Source organism: Myodes glareolus, chromosome 3 (assembly GCF_982192425.1).
Source record: "Myodes glareolus chromosome 3, mMyoGla1.1, whole genome shotgun sequence".
NCBI lineage: Eukaryota > Metazoa > Chordata > Mammalia > Rodentia > Cricetidae > Myodes > Myodes glareolus.
In genome coordinates this window covers 6,524,403-6,546,225 of record NC_142028.1, presented here as the reverse complement: position 1 = coordinate 6,546,225, position 21,823 = coordinate 6,524,403, and the positions used below count along the sequence as shown (strand labels likewise).

At 43.0% G+C, this 21,823-nt stretch overlaps 1 protein-coding gene across 5 annotated transcripts in view; it reads left to right on the top strand.

Moving 5' to 3' along the window:
• The window catches only part of Sspn (sarcospan), a 115,305-nt gene that overhangs the window by 73,569 nt on the left and 19,913 nt on the right, over nt 1–21,823 (top strand). The window contains exon 1 of one of the 5 annotated variants that reach the window (XM_085687353.2): nt 11,069–11,087. The exons of the other annotated variants lie outside the window; for them this stretch is intronic. The gene's annotated coding sequence lies outside the window, so the exon portion shown is untranslated. Of the gene's footprint in view, nt 1–11,068; nt 11,088–21,823 lie in introns of those variants that run through there. 5 annotated transcript variants of the gene reach the window in all.

The window sequence follows — 21,823 nt, the reverse complement described above, 5'->3', positions numbered from 1 at the left end:
TCAATTTCACGTTTCTCTGGGGGATTAGAAATGCAGGTGCATTTGGATGTTTCAGATATGCTTAGGAATTGACACAATGGAAGAGAAACCCATGGATGGCTGTTCTTAAGAGAGAATTGTCAGAATGGGGGCTTGGTGAGAATTTACTGTGAAGTTTGCAAGCAGATCTAGAACACATAGCAAGTCAGGCCGAGGTGTAGTTATTATTTACGATTCACAGCTAGAGGAAGCTAGCTGCAGGGTGTAGCTAAGGAGCCCCACCATCATGAAGACTGGCCGGAAGGGCACAGGTTTGGAGCAGGCTTTCATCAAGTCAGGAAGTCAAGGGGACTGTCAGTTTCCACACTGGAGTTCTGAGATTTGAAAAATTAAATCTGGAATAATATTTTTAGAAACACACTGTATAATAATCTATTATTTTTCATACTAGGACTTTAAGATGTGTTCCCAAACCCGGTACAAACCTCGGGTACCACTGGGTGACAGTTTTTATTACGTGACGGTCACAGGGTTGTTAGAACTTAGGAATAATGAGTACGGGGCTGATCCTATCAATCCCCACGGAGCATACATAACAAATGAATAGTAAGAAAATAACTTGATAGCCATGTGAAATTCTCACATCAAATATAAAAATTTTAATGAGTATATGAAAATAACATGGAATATTTAAGAATTTCAGAGTAGAAGAGGAAGGTTAGGACAGAACACAAATTCTAAGATGCCCAGAATGGTGTGGGGAAAGTTTTCCCTCTGCTTCTTGCCTCACAATAGCCCAGAGTTCTGGGCTAAACAGTGGGAGTGATGTGGGAGTCTCCTCTGTGCCATGTGATTACCATTAATGAATAAAGAAACTGCCTTGGCCTGCTAATAGGGCAGAACTTAGGTAGGCGGGGAAGACTGGACTGAATGCTGGGAGAAAAAGGGCAGAGTTTGGGGGCACCATGTATCCGCTGCTGGAGATAGATGGGCTGAAACTTTGCTGATAGACCATGACCTCGTGGTGATATACAGATTAATAGAAATTGGCTAAATTAAGATGTAAGAGCCAATAAGAAGCTAGAGATAATGGGCCAAGCAATGATTTAGTTAACACAGTTTCTGTGTGGTTATTTCGTGGCTGGGCAACCGGAACAAACAAGCGGCCTCCTCCAGCAGTAGGAGGGTGCTAAGGACCTAAAGATGCGTCCTTCAGTTAATGAGGAGATGCTGCTGTTTCTGATATATTTTAAAAATCCTTCACTTCAGATATATTCTACTCAGAAGTTTACCCAGAGGATAGTGTCTGGAAACGTTTTTGAAATGTTGAAGTGAGTCACTTGAGTTTTTGATGTTTTTGTAAGAGTAATTCTAGTGCATAGACTTTTGGGGGTAACTGAAAGAAAAGGGAAGTAATATATGATTTAACCCCTACCCACTAGATTGTAGTGTGTCCCCCAACACATAATATATCACATTGAAATCTATTTATCTCAAACTTGCTGTTATCCAAAGTTTCTGTCTGAACTTATATATTTCCATTTTAAAGGAATAGAACTGGATATTGAAATAGAGAGAAATCTTAGCCATAGCATTAAGAGGACTGACTCTAAAGTAAGAATCATGTATTGTTGTTGCTGCCTGTGGCTCGGGCTCCTGGAATGTTCAGAATACTAACTCATGATTTCCAAGATGTTTTAAAGTGGTTTGCGGCTGGAGAGATGACATGGCTTGCTAATCGTTCAGAGGACCAGAGTTTGGTTCTCAGCACCCAGGTCAGGTAGTTCACAACTTCCTGTCACTGCAGCTCCAGGGGATCTGATGCCCTCTTCTGGCCTCCGCAGGTACCTGCATAGACATTTGCATACACATTCACAAATAAAATAATAAAATAAATCTTAAAAAAATAACTCAGTAGCAATAACAACCACAGAGTAGATGAACTCACTTGACTTATTTTGCTTTTCCATGGCTAGAATAAATGACCTCTGGGGCTGATATGCCGGAGTTGACCAGTGGTGGGGTTAAGACCCCCGCGAGGGAAGCAATGGGTAAATCTGTAATTTTCAGTCTCAGATTTCCGATACGCTGCTCACTTCTCGCTTGCTGTGAGGAAATGTCTGGGCTCCTGTGCCCACCCCTACCGCAACAGAGCCATGCTCGCCATTTCTCTTAAGGTCGCTGTCTGACCGGCCCTGCTTGCGTTGCTGTGCTCTGAGATAAGACATCAGCATTAAAAGGACGTGTGCAGGCCACACCAGAGACTCCAGCCTGCAAATCTTGATGCAACTCCAGGGCAAGATTAAAACTTAGTCACTGGACTTGAACTCGGTAGATGCAGTTCATTTGGGGAGCCTAGACCATGCCAGTCTGAAATGCCAGCCACAAAAACAGTCAGAATGTGGAGCTGGATGGGGTTGGACGGAGCCTCAGGATGTCAAGGGCTTTTTATTTTACCATATTCCCCTAGTTTTCATGGTGTGTGTGTGTGTGTGTGTGTGTGTGTGTGTATGCCATGGCATGTGTGTGTGTGTGTGTGTATGCCATGGCATGTGTGTGTGTGTGTGTGTGTGTGTGTGTGTGTGTATATGCCATGGCATGTGTGTGTGTGTATGCCATGGCATGTGTGTGTGCGTGTGTGTGTGTGTGTGTGTATGCCATGGCATGTGTGTGTGTGTGTGTGTGTGTGTATGCCATGGCATGTGTGTGGACATCAGAGGGCAGCTTGCGGGAATTAATTCTTTCCTCCCACCATGTGAACCCTACAGACCAAACTCAGGGTTGGTTGTAGCAAGTTTACCTTTTGAACCGTCTTGCTGGGTGTGCTTTTTTTGTTTTTAAGACCGGGTTTCATATATCCCGGGTTGACCTTGAACTTCTGATCTAACTGCTTCTCCCTCTCCAATTCCAGAATGATAGGCCTGTGTCACTATACCTGAAGAGAGCGACAGTTTTGTTCAGTGACCGGTAATCAGATTCCTTGTCTAATTGCTGAAGACCTTAGAGTTTCCTAGAACAGTCAGCAAAAATTCTCAGTTGGTGAAGGCCAATATACAGTGTGTGTGTGTGTGTGTGTGTGTGTGTGTGTGTGTGTGTGTGTGTGTGCGTGCCTTAGGGAAGCATTTGGAAGAGGTTGCTTTTTAAAATTCTGATTACATCATTTACTCCATTACCTTTCCTTTCTCTAATTCCTCCCTCAAACTCCTGGTCTCTTTTTCTTTGTTATATGCACGTGCGCACACACACAAACACACACACACATATGTATATATTACATATATGTGTGTCTTAGTTAGGTTTTTATTGCTATGAGTTGCTATGACCACAGCAACTCTTATAAAGGAAACATTTAATTGGGGTGTCTTGCTTACAGCTTCAGAGGTTCAGTCCATTTTCATCATGACAGGGAGCATGGTGGCAGATGTGGTGCTGGAGCTGAGAGTCCTACATCTTGACTCAGAGGCAACAGAAAGTCAACTGACTGTCACACTGAGAGAAGTTTGAGCAAGAAATCTCAAAGCCTGCCCCCACAGTGACACTCTTCCTTCAACAAGGTCACACCTCCTTTGTGATTCTAGTGCCACTCCCTTTGGGGGGCATTTTTCAAACCACCACATTTCACTCCCTGGCCCCCAAAGACTTACAGTCATCATAATGCAAAAAAACAAAAAATGCATTCAGTCCAACTTCAAAAGTTCCAGTAGTCTCTAACAGTTTCAAATTTGTTTCAAAGTCCAAGGTCTTTTCTGAGGCACATGGCAATCTCTTAAGTGTAATCCCCCTTTAAAACTCAAAAGGCAGATCACATACTCACCATTCCAAAACACAAGGAAAGGAGCATAGCAAGGAAATGCTGGACCAAAGCAAGACTGAAACCCAGCTGGGCAAACTTCAAACTCTATACTGAATAGCTCTTCAGATCTCAAAATCTGAGAGCTAGAGATCTTAGTTCAGCTTTATTGACTAATCTTTTAGGCTGGTTCCACTCCCAGTTAGCAGTTCTGAGTAGGTATCCCATGGCTCTGGCATCTCTACCATCTTGGATTCTTCAAGGCAATCCAGACTTCAACTTCACATCTTCACGCAATGGCCTCTCTAGGCCTTCATTCAGGGCCATCTCTAGTACATGTCTGTATTCCTTTGGTGAACAGGCAATTTCCTTAACCCATTTCTTCTGTCCTTAATTAATATTCACAACCCTGTAGCTGAAGCTGCCAACTTTTGCTGTTTGCCAGGGCTGGAACATGGCCCCCTTGTTCAATTGCATCTTCACCGGCTTTCTGCTATGATTAATTTTGGTCAACTAGAGGCTAATTCTGACCTTTGATTCAAAACAAACTTTAATGTCAGTCTTGGGAGTGTCAGAATGCAATCAAAATATTATACAACATTTCCCCCCTTTTGTCTAAATAAAAAGGAGGCTTTTAACTCTGAAACAAAAGAACTATATACAATAAGAAAAAATATCAGGTAAGAATTACATTTACAGTGTCCAGTCCATTTGGATTTGGCAAATTCAGAGAAAATACTCCATTATCCAGCCTATCTTAGAGAGTTCCAAGTTTTGTACCTAGTTTAGTTTCTGTCCTAACTTGTATTACTCACCCCAAGCTATTCTTTTATGTATCTCAATCTTATTCACTTTATACCTCTTTCATGAGTTTTTTTCTTAATTTGGTAGCAAGAAAAAACTGTAACTATAATTATCTAGTCTTCAACTTCATCAGAGACCTGAGAAGGATATAAGATTACCCAAGTAAACAGGAAGTGCAGAGCAAACAACTTCCAAAAATATAGAAATGACAGAAGCAGCTGGCTGCCTGGACAGTCACTCAAGGTTCTCTACACGGTTAGGACAGCTATCTTCAGCCTACAGGCCTAGTCTGAAAGACTTTCCTGTGAAGCAGAAAGTTTGAAGGCCTGTCCTACCTTGTGTTGGTAAAGTTTGACAGTCAGCTTTTTTGTGTGTGGGTCTAGCTAGTCCTTCTTGGACAGTCAGCTGTCAGCTCTCAAGGCAAGGACAAATTTGGCCACAAAGAAAACAAACTCCATATGGAGTTTCTTCAGTGCCCATCATCTTCTCTAAGGAAGACTGGTACTGCCAGGAGGAGATGTATTTCATTGTCGTGAACAGTCTTATGTTATAAAACATCTTAAATGACATATTCAATAGATCTCTGAAATGTTTGGAGATGACCTGCCTAACTAAAATATATCTGTTTGATTTTGAAAATATATCTAACCTGACTACAAGTTTGATTGTTATGGGTAACTAACTACTAACCTGTATTTCTTTATTATTCTAAATAGATTGTAATAATAACTTTCAAGGACTAAAAATGTATATTACATTGTTAAATGAGTATAATACCTAAACAAGAGTATATATATACAAAAATAAACTTAGATTTGTATCAATATACAAAAACCCATACCAATATAAAATATTTAAGATTAATAGTTGCCTTTTTAAGTTTAAAAGTGGATTCAGTAATCTACCTCTTTATCCTATCATTTCTATATCCCCCATTTTCTTTTAAGTATGAGATACCTGAATATAATCTCTTTTGTTCAGCATTTTCCTGACCATGATTAATCATAATTTGTAACCAATTCCCTAAACAATGACAAATATTGATAACCCATTGAATGACCAAAACTACCCCTCCGCCTCTTGGGAATGTGTGCTTTGTGTTCTCTGGGTTCTTCCTGTCATTTTGGGGATGATGGCATCTCTAGGACACCATGAGAAAACTGAGATAATGGTCAGGTCCTGGGAGAGCTAGTTGTACCATTTCTTCTCCAGTTTCTGTGTGATAGGAAAGTGTAAGACTTATCTGAAGTCCTGGCTTGAGTAGTCTACAAGACTGAACTATCTTAGCTAACTGACATGAAATTTTCCTGAGCAGTTTTTACTCTGGAACTTTTATTTGGGTGGTGTTTGTCAGCTTAGTGGCGTTACCACAATCCAGGTGGAATTGTTGTTGTGGGGCCCCATCTTCCTTTTGGAGACTTCAAATGTTGCTGTTAGAAATGACCATGATTCACTGCAGAAAATTTAAACATTTTAAATGTCATATGCACTAGATCTTGGAGAAGGTAAAGGACCACAATTTGTTAAGTACATTGGAGTACACAAAGTTAATTCCTAGTTACCCGATAGAGGCATAAGCCCAAAATCATGTAGAGGAAGCTAGATGAAACCTTTTTCTAAAATTAGTATTCTATATGACCATTAATATCACAGCAGAAAGTTTATTTTATGTTTTGAGATATTTATACCTTAAAACAAGTTTTGAAGGTTCAAAATAAAACCAAAGGCTTATGAGACTAGTCCCTTAATTTTGGTTTTTCTTCTGTCCCATAACAGGTGGCTCTTCTCACAATAGACAGAGATTTTGGATTTTTCTTTAACATACATGCTTGGGTTTAGAGAAGGAGTGAGCCATACTCCAATTAAAGTCGCTTTAAATTTTAATTGAACTGGGACTACAAAATACTATTTGTGTTAAATATCTGTAGAGAACAGCAGAAACAAAGATTTATGAAATTTTATCCTGTTGGAGATGTGCTATATCATTACACCAATTTACCCTTTTTCTTGGGACATTTTCTCTGGATGATTCACCCCTTTTTCTTCAGATGTTTCTTGTGTCCAGTGGTCCTCAGATTCTTTAGTTGGGTGCCTTCATTCTGCTGGAAAGACAAAAACAAAACCCTGCCTCAACCCTAACTTTGGGGAGTCTCCATTTTGGCAGGTTATATCCGATCAAATGAAAAGCATTTCTTAGTCTTATAAGTTAGTTTAGAGTGAATGGCCATGCTGTTTGGTGAAGCATCACCTCTTCTAATCAAGAGGTCTCTCTTGTTCAAGTCTAATCTTTATCAATTTTGATGGTATCCATAGCTCTTCTTCTCCTGTGGAAACAAAAAACCTCTTCCCCAAGGTAACACATATTCTGCTTTCCATTCTGAGGTCAACACATCTTTAAAGAATACAGCTGATTTAATTCAGCATTTTTTTCTACTATCCAGTGTCTCTCCACAGCTGTCCTTCCTTTTTCCTTAGCAGTTAGAAATTTTAAAGTTAATAAAGCATTGTGCAGTCCACCTCTGGAGGTCCTTCTCATCCTTTTCTGTTTATTAGGCATGGCTTTTAGCATGTGATTAGGTCTTCCTATAACTGCTTGCCCTGCAGGGTTGTGTGGTGTACCTGTAATATGCTTTATATTATAATAAACAAAAAACTGTTTCATTTTACTAGAGACATATGCTGGAGTATTGGCAGTCTTAATTTGTACAGGTATCTCCATGATGGCCATAGCTTCTGAAATGTGTAATTACAGAATCACCCTTTTCAGAACTCAAAGCAATTACCTATTTTAATCCTAAATATGTATCTGTTGTATGGTGTACATATTTTAATTTTCCAAACTCTACAAAAATGAAAAACATTCACTTGCTAAATTTCATTTCTTTGAATTCCTTTTGCAGTACTCCTGCAGGTTGGTTATACAAAGAACAAGTAGGGCATTTCCTTTTAATTTCCTGCCTTGTTGACAAATGATAAAAAAAATCTATCTTCAAACTTTTGCTACTAACATGTTGTTTCCTATGAAATTCTGAATCTTCTACCAATATATGATCAATTTCATCATTACCTTGTGCTAGAAGGCGTGGTAGAACCGTATGGGATTGTTACATGTTACATACAAGGGATGATTTCTATTTCAGAGTATTTCTTGTAATTGAATAAATAACAAAGTTAATTCTGAATTATTTGGAATAAGTTCAGCTGTTTCAATATGTAAAACAACTCTTTCTCCATATTGAGAATCAGTAACTATATTAAGGGGTTCTGGTAAATCTGATAATACCATGAGAAAAACATATAATTCTGACTTTTGAATAGAATAAGAAGGGCTTTGAGCTACCTTGCTTACATTTCCTGACTTATAACCTGCCTTTCCTGGTTTATTTGCATCTATATAGAATGTAGCTTCTCCAGAAATTGGTGTTCTCTATACAATGTGAGGAGGGTTCCAATTAGTTCTCTTTATAAACTGAAGTCTTTTGCTTTGGGGATATTTGTTGCTAATATCTCCAAAAAAAAATGACTGCAAGCTCTTTGCCAATTTTCATTTCCTGTTCATGATGAGGAAATTTCAACATTAATCAAAGGTATGACAATTTCTGCTGGCTCTAGTCCTACTAATTGATGAAGTTTTAATTTTCCTTTCAGAATCAATGCAGAACATTTTTTTTAGATAGGTCTATATTTTTTTGAGGCAGGGTTTCTCTGTAGCTTTGGTGCCTGTCCTGGAACTAGCTCTTGTGGAACAAGAGATCCCCTGCCTCTGCCTCCAAGTTCTGTGATTAAAGGTGTGTGCCACCACTACCTGGCTGGTATTTAATTTTTTACTCCATTTGTATAATAAAAAAATCCATCCTAAGATATTATCTTCTATCTGCATAAGAATTCCCATAGGTAGGTGAATGCATACAAGGTAAAATATCCAACACACAGTCAAGTTCTGGATCTAAATGTTCCACATGTGTGTCCTGTAATTTCATTCATGCCAGAGCCAATTCTCTCTCAGCCTCAGCTGGTAATTTTCTTATGTTATCAAGTCCGTATCCCCTGGTATTGTTTGAAATAAATTGCTTAGTTCTTGCATTGTCAATTCAATTGTGGGACATAGCCAGTTAATATCTCTCAGCAATTTTTTAAAATAATTAAGAATTTGTAATTGATCTCTTCTGATTTGTACTTTTTGTGGTCAATTTTTTTTGTAAACCTATCTTATATCCTAGGTAATTAATATAATCTCCTCTCTGTATTATTTTCAGGAGCAATTTGTAATTCCCAACAAGGCAAAATTTACTTCTTCAGACATTTTATCTAAGGTGTCTGCATCAGAATCAGCTAGTAAGGTATCACACCTATAAAGGTAAATTATAGACTTACAGATGATTTCCAATGACTGTTGTACAAAATATGGACATAAGGTAGGGCTATTTAACATCCATCATGGAAGAAGTTTCCACTGATAACTTTTAACAGACTAGGAATTATTGTAAGTAGCCACTGTGAAGGCAATTTTTTCTCTGTCCTGTTCTCCAAAAAGGTATATTTAAAAAGCAGTTTTTTAAGTTCGTCACTATAGTAGACTATCCTTTAGGTAATAGAGAAGGCAAGGGAGCTGCTGTGAAGAGTCAGTGGCTGTATCACCTTGTTAATAACTCGTGAATCTGTTGCCATTCTTTATTCTTCAGATTTTTTTAAATGGCAAAAATAGGAGAATCCCAAGGACTGCTTGATTCTTCACTATGCTTACTATTTGGCTGCTCCTGTACCAGCTGTTCTAAATTCTACAATTTTTTTTTTATGTCAAAGATCATGTTTCATGGTACCCTTTAAAGATCAGCAGATGTTTTGCCTGTTTATGTGACCTGAATGGTCTGTGACTGTTCTTGATAAAACCTTTTAATATTTCTCTCAGAAACGTATGTTAGTTTATGGTTTGTTTCTGAGATTGCAGGGATGTTAATCTGGGTATTCCATTGCTATAACAAATCATGTACCCGTAAATCCGTTGTTATGTTAGGCATATATGACTTTAATTTTCCTTTCTGTCCTTCTGGCCTTATACACACAACCAATCTTGTGCTTTGTTTTACCTGAGATAATGTTATAATCCCTAGAAGCTTAAAATTTACTTTCTGAAGAGGCCAATTTGGATACCAAGATTTTAATGCAAGTATTACATTTGCCCCTGTGTCTACCAAACCCTCAATTTCTTGTTTTTTTAACTTTGGTGCTTGGCTGTTTATAGAAGTTTGCCCAAATATTTGCTTTATGGTTTGTCCTCAAAATTCATTTTATCTTCTGAAGCTGTTCTGTCATGCAGAGCAGTGTGGTTTTCACAACAGGCATGAAGTCTTTTAATTCCTCCTCCGAGGAGTTTCCCCTGTGCTCACAGGGAAGGACTGAACCAAGTTTGGCACAGGGGCCTGGAATGCCTTGCCTACAATCTTTTTTCAGATGACCTAGTTTACCACTGTTAAAACATCTGACCTTTTGATTTTTCTTAAACATTTTTTAAATCATTTCTCCTACCCAGGAATCTTTATGAGCACAAGATCCAAAGATGCTGATCCTGCTGCTAAAGACCAAATCACCCTGTTGCATTCTGAACTCGCATTTTCAAAAGCCAAAGATTCAATTAATAATTGTCTAACTTCTGGATCTGATATCATTCTATTTATAGCTTTGGTCAGTATTTGTAAGGAATCAGGAAGATTCTTTTGGGCCTTGTATAATCTTAGTAAATTGCCCAGACCTCTTTCCTGATTACTCAGTCCTGTCCCACGCACTGAAAGCTGCTGTATGGCATCGAGCAAAGGTGTGGTCATCAAATTTAATCTGTCTCTGTAAGTCAACATGCTGACCCTCACCAAGAATTTGATCTTGGAGAATCTCATAACCACTAACCTTACCTTGTCCTTCTATGACCCTGGCTTCCACCTGCTTTTCCCACTGTGGCTGAGGACCAGATTCTGTTGTGTGATGTTTTGCTCCTTTGGCTTTTGGGTCCTGCCACCCAGTTCCCAAATAAATCACACACGGAGACTTATTCTTAGTTATGAATGCCTGGCCTCAGCTTGACTTGTTCCTTGCCAGCTTTTCTTATCTTGAAGTGTCCCAACTATCTTTTGCCTCTGAAACTTTATCTTTGTCTAATTTTGTATGACTTTCTTTCCTTCTAACTTCCTAGCTGGCTGGGTGGCTGGCCCCTGATGTCACCCTCTCCTTGTTCTCTCCTTTGCTCCTCATTCCCCTTTTCTTAGAGTTCTCTTCCTATTTATCCTCTCTGCCTGCCAGCCCCGCCTATCCTTGCTCCTGCCTTGCTATTGGCCATTCAGCTCTTTATCGGGACTATCAAGTGTCTGAGACAGGCACAGGAGCACAGCTTCACAGAGTTAAACAAATGTAGCATAAAGAAAAGTCACCCCTGAAAAGAATATTCCCCAACGAGATTCCAGTACTGCTGTAACGAAACCTTTCCAGTGTTGTGGAATAATTCTGAACATCTGTTTCACAGAAGGTGAGTGTGTACCATATGAAACTATTGCTTCCTAAAATATTTTCAAATCTAACATTTCTACAGGACGCCAGTTGCCTTCCGCATACCCTCAGGAACACCTAGCATCTGGTGGTCATTCTTGAATGGCAACTGGATAAGTTAAGGTTGATTTTCTAGTGACCTTGGGCTGTTCCCTTCAGTTTTATAATGCAGGGGTGCAGTAGCTTCTGCTCTAAACTCATCTGTCCATGTGTGAATACTTTTCTTAGTTTCGTTAATATGTCTTTCTAAGAATTGTATCATATCAGTTAAATTTTTATATTTGGCACTGATATCCAACAGCTTTTTAGGGATAAAACATGAATTACCAAGCTGATAGTGATTATAGTTGGCATAATGTCAATCTCACCTACGTTGATCATCCCCTCATTTAATTGCACCATTCCAAACCATCCATGGCGGAACCATACAGAGACCTAGCTCACTGCATCCTAACATTGCTTCCCATTTTTAACATGGGGAAAAACTTTTTTAAAAATGATTTTCCCTCCTTAAGCATTCCCTGCTGTCTCACCATATCTGCTGACCATCACAGTGGAGTGAGATGTTCTCTGTTGCTGCATAGCACAGGTGGGCAGAGACCACAGGTGGTACAGCTGCATAGCACAGGTGGGCAGAGACCACAGGTGATACAGCTGCATAGCACAGGTGGGCAGAGACCACAGGTGGTACAGCTGCATAGCACAGGTGGGCAGAGACCACAGGTGGTTCAGCTGCATAGCACAGGTGGGCAGAGACCACAGGTGATACAGCTGCATAGCACAGGTGGGCAGAGACCACAGCTGGTACAGCTGCAGCTGCTTGTGTATAGCTGGGAGCTGAGTGTGTGTGGCAGTCGCAGCAGCAATAGAAGCTTGAAAGGTTATCAAGGCAGCTGACCTGGGGTGACAGTGGCCTGAGGAGGGGGCCCAGGGAAAGCCCACAACCTGTGAGGAGCAGGAACCAGCTGCCTGAAAAGTAGACACGGGAATGTGCAGAAGAAGCACCTATGGTGGGAAGTGAAGGCACAGGCCTCCTGAAGGCAGAGCTAGCTGGCCAGTGGTGGGCGGCCGACTCAGGAGGCATTTGTAGCCCAGTGCGTGTGGAGTTGGACCTGTGGAGTTGTGGCTAGGAATGGGTGGCATCTGGAGGCTGTTGTAGAGAGAGGCTACAGCAGGAAAATCCCAGGCTCCGTCATAGTGCCTGGGGTGAAAAGCCAGCTGTCAGTAGCTCCAGAAGTGGCTCCAGCAGCTGCAAAGCCGGGACGAGGGGCTACCTCATGATTTGTGCCCCGAGTTGGATGACAAACGATGCATTTGTTGAATTATTCTGTATCAATAAAAACTTGAGAGTCAGATAATCGGGGTAAGAAACTGAATGGTCAGAGAAGCAGGGGAAAAGCAACAAATGATCTATCTCTTCCGTTTCTCCATCCAAAAGGGCCAAGACCCTCTCTAAACCCTACCCTACTACACCCTGTGTCTATTTGTCCTCAGTTCTCCAAAACCGCTGTGGTTAATTTTGGTCAGCTAGCAGCTAGCTACACCCTCTGATTCAAAAAACTTTATAGTTTGTCTTGGGAGTGTCAGAATACAGCCAAAATATCACACAACATTCACTCTGTAGATCAGACTGGCCTCAAACTCAGAGATCCACCTGCCTCTGCTTCCCTAGTGCTTGGATTAAATGCATGCACCGCCACACCTGGCTCTAAGCTTTTCTTTAGTTCCTTTTCATTACAAATCTTTATTAGAATTACCACCCAAAGCCGCACAACAGAGTCTATGCTAGACTGTTTTGAGATTTCCTCTGCCAATGGAATTAATCCAAAATTCTTCACTTTAGCCTCGGGCAGTCTTCAGACAAGGGCAAAAGGCAGACACTTTTGTTGCCAAAACATCGTAAGAATGATCTCTAGGCAACACACTAAAGTTCTTCTCCTCTGAGACCTTTTAAGGTAGCCCTCCCGGCTCACCAGCTCACACCCAGCACCACTGTCTTCTATGTTTCTAGCAGGGGGCCCATTAAGCAGCACCCAATGCCTTAACTGCTCTCCTAACCCACAGTCCCAAGGCCCATATTCCTCCAAACAAAAGCATGGTTGGTGGATCACAGCAACACCCAATCCCTGGTACCAACTTCTTAGCTTGGGTTTTCATTGCTCTGAAGAGGCGCCATGACCATGGTAACTCCTCTAAAGAAAACCTTTAATTGAGGTAGCTGGCTTACAGTTCAGAGGTTCAGTCCATTATCATCATGGCAGGGAGCATGGTGGCATGCAGGCAGACCTGGTGCTGGAGCTGAGAGTCCTATGTCTTGGCTCAGAGGCAACAGGAAGTCGACTGACTGTCACACTGAGAGAAGTTTGAGCAAGAGATCTCAAAGCCCACCCCCACAGTGACACACTTCCTCCAGTAAGGCCACACCTTCTAATAGTGCCACTCCCTTTGGGGCCATTTTCTTTCAAACACCACAGTGTTCATAAATACAGGATGTCTGTTGGTGCTGTCCTTGCTCGGGTCTTGCTTAGGAAGCCGTGTTGTTGACTTATCATGGGTGACACTCCTTGTCACTTCGGAGATGGAGACGCAGTGTATGACAACAGATTTCCTGGTCCTCTGCCTCTGGCAGTTCTTCCACAATGTTCCTGAGCCTTGGGGTGTTGCAGATGTTTCTACTGGGTCTGAGCTCCCCAGGGTCACTCGTTCTCTGCGTCTTGATGAGTTGTGGTTTTCTGCACTGCTCTGTGTTGCACGGAGAAGCTTTGGCGAGAGGTGGGGTACGTACTTAGAGTGAAGAATGTCACTGACTGCATTATCTCTTGCAAGCACGTGTGTGGGGTTGGGGGCTTCGGTCAAGTCCTGCCTCCCTTCCTGGCTCCAGTGAGTATCTTCTTGTTAAAGTGCCACTGACATCTTGGCTTCTGAGGTCAGTGTGCTTAGCTGAGCCAAGTGTGGTGGGAAGATGCCCACAGTGTAAGCAACTTCAGGAGCCTGCTCTCCTGTGAGGGAGATTGATCCATATTTGTTGTAATGGTTGGTGTTAATTATCAACTTAGCAGGGTCTGAGATCGCCCGGGAGATGGGCCTCTGTATATGCTTGCATGGGGGATTGTCTTGCTTGCCTTAATTAAGAGGGAGGAAGGACCCCCTGTGGTGGGCACCATTCCCTGGCAGGGATCCTGAACTGTTGGACATGGAGAAAGCATCTGTCTCTCTCTGCTTCTTGGCTACAGGTGCCATGCAGCCTGTCCTCCCTAGCCGCTGTTGCTGTGACTTCTCTGTCATGATAGGCTGTAATCTCGAACTACAGGCCAAAACAAATCCTCTCTCTTAAATTGCTGTGGTGTGGCTATTTGATCCCAGGAAAGGAAAATAAACTCATCCTTGGTGTTCTAGAACTCTTAGAAGCCACCTTCTGCTTCTCTTTCTAACTTGCAGTCATTGTTTATAGTTTTGGATGTTAGTAATGAATTGTCTGTTAGTATTCTGTTTATAGACTGAATCACAGATCTCCAAGAGCGTCTCCACGCTGGACCTCCTCACAGCACAACCTCTCATTCAGGGGTTCCTCCTGCGTGGTGGCCCACTTAGATATGGGTTCAAGGACAGACACCTTGTGGGATTCTGTTTGTCAGTCATGAAATCCCTACCAGGCTTTGCCAAGCACTGCACAAGTCTGAGCCATCCCAAAGAGAAAGCTGGGAGGGCAGCTCACAGATGCCAAATAGAAAGCCGTTCAGGGCAGTCAGTCCTAGCTCTGTTTCAAACCCAGCTGCCAACAGGAGGCACAACTAGGGCTGAAGATCAAGAGCCTTCTTGTGCCTCCTCTGGTATTTGTGTGTGCGCACGTGTGTGTACACGTGTCCACAGCCTTTCTGTGCCTTCTTTGGTATGTGTGTGTGTGCACATGTGTGTACACATGTCCACAGCTTTCCTGTGCCTCCTCTGGTATGTGTGTGTGTGTGTGTGTGCACATGTGTGTAACCGTGTCCACAGCCTTTCTGTGCCTCCTCTGGTATGTGTGTGTGTGCACATGTGTGTACAAATGTCCACAGCCTTCCTGTGCCTACTCTGGTATGTGTGCACACACATGTGTGTACACGTGTCCATAACTTTCCTGTGCCTCCTCTGGTATGTGTGTGTGCATGTGCGGGCACGTGTGTGTGCTCGTGTCCACAACCAGGGGTCCACAGAATATCTTATGCAATCTTTCCCCTTACTTTGAGAGACAGGGTCTCTCACTGAACCTGGAGCTCACCAAATAGGCTGGACTGGCTGGCCAGAGAGCCACTGCCAGGACCAATCTTTCCCTGCCTTCCTGGCTCTGGGATTAGCAACACATGGCCTTGCTGGGCTTTGTCCTGTGGATTCTCATGGACCTTATCTACTGAGCCACCTCCACAGTCCTCTCCTTTGATTTTTGATTGTAAGGTTGATGTTTGCCCATCTAACATCTTCAAAGCCACAACCCCTTCCTCGTGACTGCTGATAGGAGTACTCCCTGCTGCTTTTGACCACTCACAGGAGTGCTCCCATGCCGCCTTTCCTGGGGGGTAGCAAAAGGCCAGTAGGTGACTGGTTATTATTAGGAATAAAGGGTCTGCTGGGGTCCTGTGAAGAAAGACTCTGATGTCTGTCAGTGTAGAAATGAGCAGCCACCTCCTGGCCGGGACCGTTCTCCTCCGTCCTCCTGCTGAGAGGAGCTGTAAGACCCTTCCCATGGCATCCCACTCCCATGTTGTCTGGGAAGTGCTTGATGCAGCAGTCTTTGTTGCCTTACCCCTTCAAGCCCCTTTATGATAAGCTATTGTCAAGGCTCCTTCTCTTGAGTGGAGGATACTAGCCGAGCAACGGCTCATGTGTTAGCCACGCCGGAGGCCGTGTTACCATGATAACTGTAGAGAATGTCATCCTGACTTTTCTGCAGGGGGACCCTGTTCAGACCATGAGCCCCAGGCTGCACCTTATCTCCCAGTCAGCTGTGTAGTGGAAGTTGTAAAAACTGAGGCCATTGTGGTCCCAGGAGAATCTCGAGAGAAAGGCGAAGGCAGGGCCGCCCTGCTTTCGGGGAAGAATGAGAGTGACATTATCTTGAGTGGTGCACCCAAGGCCCTTCACATAACGGTATCAATTCAAACAACCGAGGAGAAAAAGGGAGAGCTTTGCTCTGCACGAAAGACAGAGCTCCGACGTTATCCTCAGGAGCCCCCTTCTCGGGAGAGCCATGTCCTGTTCTCCTGTTGTCTCTCCTCCATCCTGACTCTCAAATAGAGGTCCAGACATGCCTGAAGAGGCAGTTTACTAGATGTTTACTGAAGGCTTCAGGGTTCTGAGACCAGCTATGATTTTAAAAATGAACACGGGGTGACCAAAGCGATTGTGTCCCGGAACCCTCCGTAAATAATGTCCAGTCAGTCATCAGACCCAGTGCGTCACAGATTTTTCCACATCGAGACCTCCCTGAAGCCTCACTCTGCTTCTCCCTGGCCTCGCGCCTCACAAAAGCCCTGTGTCTGGCTAGCCACCTTGTGGAGAGGCACAGGGGACAGACTGCGGGCTGCTGAGGACACTGACCTCCTCGTATTGAAAAGGACAGAAAGATTCTCAAACACAGGGTTATACTCACATTAATTACTTAATGTTCCCTTATAGCCAGCTTATATTTAAAAAAAAAAAACAACAAAAAACGTTGTCAGGTTGAGAAGCCACTCAATAGTGTGTTAAGGACCAAACATGATGGTTCATTTGCTTGGCATGTCATATGTTGTACAGGTGAGTGTGGTTTCTGTCAAGTGTGTTATTCTCATGTATGAGCCTAGGGATGTCAGACCTTGTCGGCAGCCATTTCTTTCTTTTGTTCTTTCCCCTTCCCCATCCTTCCCCCATCCCTCTCTCCCTCCCTCTTTCTCCCTCCTCCTGCTCCTCCTCCTTCAAGATAGGGTCTCATTGGCCTGGAGCTCACCAAATTCTAGGCTGGCTACCGACAAGTCCAGGGGCCTGCCCATCTGCATACCCCTTGCTGAGATCACAGGCATGCACCACCGCATCTGGTTCTTCGCTTGTGGGTTTGGGGGGACTTGAACTCAGGTCCTCATGCTTGCAGGTTAGACACTTTACTGACTGTCACTCCAGCCTAACTGTTGGGAATTCCTATGGCTTTGGCTTTAAATTTTAGCGTGTGTACGTGTGTACATAAACACAAGTACTGACCTTCACTGGTAAGTTAATTCTCTGTGTGTTTACTAACTTTGGTTTGCCTTTCAGAAATGTGTTGTGTGGCAACTCCATGTGGCCTAGTTGAGTGTATCCTCCAGGTGGTTTGGTCTTACCCAGCATTCCAATGGCTTCAGAAGATCATATAACCATTTCTCTTAGCCCACTTGTTATGAAGGCTCAGACAGACTCAAAAGAGATAGGACTTCACGATGAGCTTCCATGTTCCCATCCCCCAGCCTTGATAATTATCAACTTCTATTTTCTCGTGTTTGTTCTGTATGTTCTCGTAATTCACTAACCATTTATAGTTATTTTGAAGTAAACCCCAGTATCAATGTCATTTTACCCATAAATATTTTGCTATTTAAGTCAAATGGTAAAAAATGTAGCATAATCGAATTCTAATATTACTCGTAAAATAATATCTTACTAGTGTTCAAACCTCCTGAATTAGTTTGTGAATATTTCTTCACAGTTTGTTAAAGATCTAGTTGTAATTAGTTAATATGGTTCTTATATCTCCTTCACTAAAACATTTGCCCTTTATTTCCCATACCCCCATTATTTATTTATTGAAATAACCAAGTGTTAATCAATTTCATGTCTGTCTTAATAGGTTCCAGAATCATGCAGATAGTTTAGAAGACCTCACCCCAACCCATGCCCCACTGGCCGAGACAATTCTGGAATCCTCAGAACTGGTGGTTGATTATTTTCTAGGCTTGTCAGGATGCAGCCATGCTAAAGGTGCAGGCTTGGTTCCTGGGTTCCATCTTGATGCCTAGAAGGATGCTCAGACCTGCCAGGGGCCGATGTAACTGTTAAATCTGGTCTCTTCTTACCTGGAAACGGCCACATCCTCCCACAAGAAACGGCCACATCCTCTCTAAGACCTTTCCCCTTGTTGACTCATTTTATTTTCTTGCTAGTTAATATAAAGGATATTTGCTATGTTTAATCCAGTGTTTTAATGTAATTTAGTCCTTGATATTATACAAAACAGAACTTCTTGATGCTTTTAAAATCATGTTTGGATCAACTTACAGTTTTCTCAACTTTCCAGAGTCACAATTTTCTATAAAGGAATCCAATATTTTTTATTTACATGTTTGTAAGTAAATGAGCTAATATATACAATACCAGGTTGCTTTTTTGAGTAGGGAGCGTATTGGACATGACTTAAAGAATAAATGAATATGGCTGGATTGTAGACAAAGAATAAGAGAAGGACACTTTTGTCAAAGGTCCAGTTTCCTTCCCATTGGTACTTAGTGTAGTTTTCATCCATGACTTCTTTGTTGCTTCAACATTCAGTTGTCTGCACATCTTCAATCTTTTGAGGCTGCAATTGTGAACTTCCTCGGCAGTTCCTGTAAATGATGAGCCTTCACCCAAATGCACGGATCTGTGTTACTCTGTGAAAAGACAACACAAAAGAAGATGCTGGGGTAGATGTGGATTCGTGAGAGCGGTGAGACATGCAGGCAGAGAACCCATGGCTCACAGCTATGAATTGCTTACAATGGTTTTCAAATGAGGCTTTAGAATATCCGCATCATCCGCATCGGGGCTCCCGAGTGCTGGCACGCTTCCCAAGCATCTTCCTAGTTTTCCAGCAGAGATCTTGCTTTGGCAGAAGCATCCGGAAAAAGGCAGAGTACCTGTAGGATTTGGGGAATTCACACTCCCCTGACCCAGTCACTGTTGGCACATTCAACTTGTCCTCCGTTCTGTGGGAAACACTGTGTACATGGTGCAAGGAGGCAGTCAGCGCCCGCGCAGTGCTGTGTGCTGGGAGCCGGGCAGTGGCTTGAGGAGGAGCACATCTTCCTGCTCCTGTGCTTGAGAAACGGGTCTGGCTAAACAGAGCCGTGCACATTCCAAAGCCTCATTGGTGGAAAATACTATAGAAGAAACAGTTGTGCTCATTGGAAGTGTCAAATCGCGATGAAGCCCGTCACTTTGAATTGGACAGAAGGTATTGAATGGTGGCAGGGGCGTTGCCGGTTTAAAAAGTTTTCCCAAAGCCCTGTGTTTATCCTGTCCATCAGAGCTTTCGTCCCAGCAGAGCAGGTGGCTCTTGTAGTTGCTGTGAGGGCAGTGAGAGCAATACTTGCCTTTAGAATAAGTGGACTTTTTTTTTTTTAATGTCAGAAATTTCGTTTCCATGATTTATTTTGTAAAAAGATGTAGATAGCAAATCTGTGGGCCAGGCTAGGTTGACTTTTGTATTTAAGGTAATTGCCATATTATTAGTGTTGGTTTAAATTCAGCGTCTTCACACACTTGCGTATGAAAAGTGTATATGAACAATTCTTGTAATTCAGAGAGGCGCTTACCACATAGAAACTTCTCAGACAAAGGGACAAGAACTGAGAAGAACATAGGAGAACAGGGTTGCACGGATGTCCCTTGTCATTGTTAGGCAAGCCTTTCTCTCTAGACCCTGAGGGTCACTTCATGAGATAAAGTTATCATTGACAGGTCCATTCTGACATAGAAATTTTGACCTATACCTTCTAATATTTACTTCTTTTAAAAGTAATAAAATATCTGTGTGTGGTGGTATGTACCTATTGTTGCAGCATGTGGGGGCCGAGGCAGGAGGCTGAGGAGTTTGAGGTCGTCCTCATGGCATCGTGAGCTCCCTGCCAGCCTGGGCTTCATTCAACCTTGTCTTCCTTACAAATTAAATATAAAGAGTTCCCCACCTTCCCTGGAAGATATGACCATACAAAGCCTCGTAGGCCAAAACTCAGACCACATCTCCATGGGCAGGCAAAGCGATTCTCTGCTAACCTTTCCCTTGGCAAGTTTCTGCTCAAGTGCAAACTGTTAAGACATAAGTAAAAGTAAGCAGAGATGTGAGCGGCCTCCAGGACGGCAGCTTCTGAAGGCAAACGGCCGGGCCCTGACCACCCTCCTGCCAGGTCGCAGGTCAACGAGGTGCCCCGTGGCGATAATTCCTGGCTGTGTAATTCATTTTTCTCTGCAGCTTTGTGTATAGGAGAAAAGAAGCCGCTATTCTGGATCTGACTTAGGAAATCAAGGTTTTGTTTTTTAAAAAGATGATAGTTAAAGCCCCAAGTCTGTTGCTTGCACCCAGGGCGCTCCGTCTCTTCCTCCTTGTTCACCCCTGAGTCCTGGTGCCCAGTCCTTGTCTTTGCTCCCGGTCACGTCTGTCCTCTGATAACGTCGTGCGCACTACGTTTGGCTGGAACTGTTGCGTTTTTTTTTTTTTAAATAATACTAATTTTGAATCTGTTATGGCCAGAAATTATTTTTTTTTCAATGAACATTTTCTTTCAGCATTTCTAAATGCTCGCCTCTATAGAATTATAATAGGGTAGGGTAATCAGAAATGTACGCAGCACACAGTGGTCACTGAGAGTGGCCTCTCCCGGGCACTTGGTAACAAATTGGCCTATAGCAGAAGCGGAATGAAGCAGAAAGACAAGGTCTCTATCACCCAGGTGTTTGCTAAGTGTTCACGTCAGCGGTACTGGAGAGCTGCCTGACGGTGGCCCTTGCAGGCGCAGGCCAGGCCACTCCATGAATGGAGTCTTTTACCCTCCGGGTGCTGTTTATCAGCGGCCTTGCTGGGTGTTACACCAAACCCTTTCCCTACGTCATTGTGTTGACTCCTTCAGCAGCGCAGGGAGCAGACATCTCTGAGGCCCTAGACATGGAGGGACTACCAGATCCATGGCTGAGTCTCCGTCTTAAGCTGTACGGACCACCTGACTGTGAAACCATGGACAGTTGCGTTTTCTTTTTTCTGTTCCCTTAATCCATGTGTGTCATGTATGTTGCTGTGAGGTCTTAGGTAATGTGCAGTGGGTCCGTGCAAATTCACTGGTGTGTGTATGCGTGTACGTGTGCGTGCGTGTATGTGCATGCATGCTCTCGAGTGTGCCTATGCAAGCTTGCATATTGGAATTGTTGGGAATTACCCATTCTTGCGTCTTAGGCAAAACTGTCACTTAGGAATGAATTGCTATTTTGTGTCACTTTGTCCTGCTGGAGAAGAGCGTTGAGGTGCGCACTGTAGCCCCTGTCATTGCTGTGTTACAGCCCCTTATTGGTGTCTAAGGACGTCACTCTACTCAAGGCCAACGAGGCAGGGGTTTGGGTGTCACTCTGTGGTGCACGATTGGAGTGCAATGACTGTTGGAAGAACAGAGCGAGGTTACGTCTAAGATATGACGCGGTGCTTTCCTTGGCATGTATTATTCATTTCCAGCTCAGATTTCAGAGTGAGTGACTGGCAAAGACTGAGCTCATGCGAAATGGAAAATAAAATCGTACCTGCGACTGTTCCAGGCACGCTACTTAAAAGTCTTTGAGACAATTTATAAATTAGCCAGTATGACTTTCTCTGCTGAGTACGAGATAAGCGAGTCTCCCTGGCTGAGCTGAACCCCCAGTGTTTCACCCATGACTCAGCCGGAGCTGGCAGGCTCCACACATCTCTGCCACTTGCTGCCAGGATTCCTCCAG